We start from the raw sequence: 3,822 nt of genomic DNA, 5'->3' as shown, positions 1-3,822 counted from the left end.
TTGGAGACCTGGAATGTAAATGTGTCTGTCTCCAAAGCATCCTGGGTCAGTTTCTCTTGTTTAAATGAGCTATAAATAATATAGATGTGGCAGTCAACACAAGAAGGTTCAGACATTTTTCATAGTGCATGTTTTTCCGTTTAAGAAAAATTGTTTAACCTGATTCAGTGTGTTACATTCTGAGCTTAGTGAACAGAAACAAAGTATTCATCTTATTGCACTAGTACCAACACCAGTACCAGTGTTGGTATCAGTACTGTCAATATTTGGATCCCCCCCAACCTCTAGTAAATGGACAGCTACTTATATAGTGCTTTCCTACTCTGAGCACTCAACGTGCTTTTTACTAAAAGCCCGAGTCATTCACACACATATAGTTACCCTAATGCAAATTTTTGTATATGTATATAGCAATAGATTTGCAATTTTTTCTTATTTATCCAAATTAATTGCATTTTATCTCAATCGGATTGCATGTAATTGCCTACTTACCCCTTTTAATCACGAACCTACTGTCATTTTATCACCATCTGGACACTGAAGTGGCTTTAAGGATGGAAGCTAACTGCAAGTGGTCACAAACCTGCTCCTGGTATTCGAAGCAACCATTTTGAAGGCAACAAGACAATAAGGTGCTTGTACAAAGTCACAATAATTGTGGTTGAGTTGAAGCGATTCTCAATTACTTTCTCAAAGTGATTTACCCATTCTAATGGATATGGCAACAGTAACGTTAGTGCAGCATTGTTGAATAATAGATTCATAACACCTGGAGATATCAGTGCTGACAGATAGCCTACATAAAATTTTGATATCATTCTAAACAAACAATAAAACCAAACATTGGATTTGATTTTCGCTGACTTTAAGATTAGACTTGGGTAAGTCTTACAATTACAATCAATATTTTCTTTGTCCTTCACAGTTTATATGTTTAATAATCAAATATTATCACACCATGAGCAATTATTGACTCACCGAATAACTGAAAACATGAGACAAGAAAGATGTTCTGAAATATGCACAACTGCTTTTGAAACACCAAAAATATAATTGCTGAGTGTTTTTGCAGATTTTACTGGTGCCAGGTTTCCAGGAAAAAAGGCTTTAAAAATAACACTAGTTCCTTGTTCTGTCAGCCAAGTGTGTTTTTAAACCTCTATAAAACTTCAAGTTCAAACAACAAATGAACCTCATTGAGATCTGCAATGAGATTAAAGAAAAAAGAGATGAAAAAAAAAGAATGTCGATATCAGATTGAATCTGATTTATCCCCCCGTTCCAAAAACCAGATAAGAAATGTCACATCAGCTGAATTTTATGTTTTCATAGACCAACCTGTAAATCGCTCAGTAATGAAACTGTTGCTGTTCTATGAAAGCAATCCTTTGAAAGTGCCATAACCCTCCCCATAGCATTCTCGTGAATCAACTATGTCCCACAAATTCTGCATGTACAATATAGACTCTGAGCACCCTCCCTGTTCCCCCCGTGTCCGTGCTGATAAAGAAGTGACCAGCGACTGAACAGGGGGGTGAATTGACCACTGTGGCATACAGACAGAGCTGCATTGTTTGCAGCTGATCATAACAATAGGACCTCTGTCAGAAGAGATCATCTGTTTTCCTGGCTAGTTGACCTGCTAATAGGGCTACTTATGCGTGGTGAATGGGCTGGAGCCAAGTCGCAAACAAACGAGGAAGAAACCCACAAACGGACAAACAAGCAGGCTGGAGTGGGCATGTGTTTCAGCACCATATGTGTGTGTGCATGCCGCTAAAGACGGTTTTAAACCTAAAAAGTCTACATGTGCAAGTACACTTGGATGTGCAAGGAGATACAAGATCACAGAGAAAGAGAATGAGGATTAAAGGCTTTACATCCACCTTCTAACTGTCTACTGATGAGGAGAGGTGTGAGAGGAAAGACAAAGACGGTAAAGAGAAATAGACAGAGAGAGAAAGAGAGAGGAAAGATGGAAAGAGAATAAGCACACGCCCAACATTTTCCAGGTCAGCCCAAATGCCCCGGGCTAAACTCGCCGTTCTGTTACTGCTTTTCTTCTCCTTTCCCCCCTCCTCCTCTTATTCTCTCCCTAACTCGCCCAGGGGCAAAGTCGAGCTGCAACAGGATTCAGTTGTTCCCACGGAGACTGGAGAGACGGTGCTGCCATGGCAACGAGGCATCGCTTGCTGGAGCGGAGAGCCACTCCATTCCTTTGCCTCTCTACTTTCATATCACTCCACCTCTCACTCTTTCCTCTCTTCCGTAAATCTTGAAGTTGTTTCCCTTTAATCTTTTTTTTTTGGCTTTCTTCCTTTCTTCCTTGCCTCCTGTGCTACTCTGCTCATCGTCCCCCATGCATTCTTCACGCCATAAGTAGAGTGCGGCTGCTTGTCAAACAGCCATAATTAAACAGCTCAAACAACAGCACTTCTCACGGAAAGAAGGCCAGACTCTCACTTCACACATCTCACTTCATACTTTCACTGAGTGGCTGGAAAGAGGAAAACATTTGGATCGAATTGCCGAGCTCAATTACACTCTCTAAATTAATTCAGTAGTCCGAGGCAGAGGTGCCAGCAGAGGTTGGAGTCTACAGAGAAAGCCGTTCTAATAGTACTGAACAGTCAGCAAATTTTTTAACACTCTGAAATCCTCGGGAATTCGTAGGAAAAAAAAATCCCCAAAAATTCAAACAGTTGGACCCAGTACCACCTACATTACAACGACTGGGTATACACTTTTAATTATAATAACTGGAGGCATTTTGATTATTAATTACATTTTAGTATAAACGGCTAGGTGATAAGTTAGGGATAATACTGTGAAAAAGGAAACAGTGCCAATAACATTTGGCTAACATTAAAATAATATTATATATGGTTTATTTATCCCAAAAGTTTGGAAATGACCAAACTGCCCAGGCATTTAAAAAACAACTAGCCCAATAAAACGAATACAGTAAAGAAAGTAAAGATAATAGTTACAAAGACGGAAAGCACTCAGTGAAATAGAAAATAGGAAAAAGTGAAAAGCAGAATAAAATGAATTAAAATGTAAAAGAAGAAGCTTTACTTAAAATCTAGTAATTCAATGCAGGTATTATTGTGTTGAGTTTCTATATCTATCCTTGTGGCCTCAGAACTCAAACAGATGTTACAAAGAAAGTGTACAGCTGCATGTCCAGTAAGTGGTTCAGAGGATTGTAAAGATGCACATATTATTCATAGCAGTCATTGGTTACAGTGAATGGTCAAATGTCTGCATCCAAATAATTGCATCAGCTGATGGAGGAATCCAGAGAGTGTATTGATTCAGAATTCCATCGTCAAATAAATCAATGTATAACACAGCTCGAGGTTCAATATTCAAGACAGGGATATATGTGTATAGATATAGATAGATAGATATTTTTAATATATATATTTTTAAAAAGCTGCTGTAACAGACTGCCATTGATGGGGGAAAACATTTGCATTAAAGGCTTTATATAAAGAAAGTAGAACAAAAATAGCTTCTAACTTCTTTATGCATTTTGTAGATTGTTTTACAGCATATTTAAATTCATAACTTAAAGATAACCATACAGTGTATATAAACAATGGCTCATCATATTTAAATATATGTTTAAGTGTTCTCTGTTTAATTATAGGAGTAAGTTGTTTATTTTTTTGCATTTTTATCTTCATGTATTTCATTAGCCTTTTGTGTCTGTAGTTCTTAGTCCCAGTTTCTATTTATATTAGAGTTTATTTTGATCCCCCAGCGTCTCTTTTTATCTCTCCCTGGCTGGCTCCCTATCTCTCCCATTTCCCTGAA

The sequence above is a fragment of the Aulonocara stuartgranti genome (genome assembly GCF_965226115.1).
Source record: "Aulonocara stuartgranti genome assembly, chromosome: 22".
NCBI classification, from domain to species: Eukaryota; Metazoa; Chordata; class Actinopteri; order Cichliformes; family Cichlidae; genus Aulonocara; species Aulonocara stuartgranti.
This window is presented reverse-complemented; position numbering follows the sequence as displayed.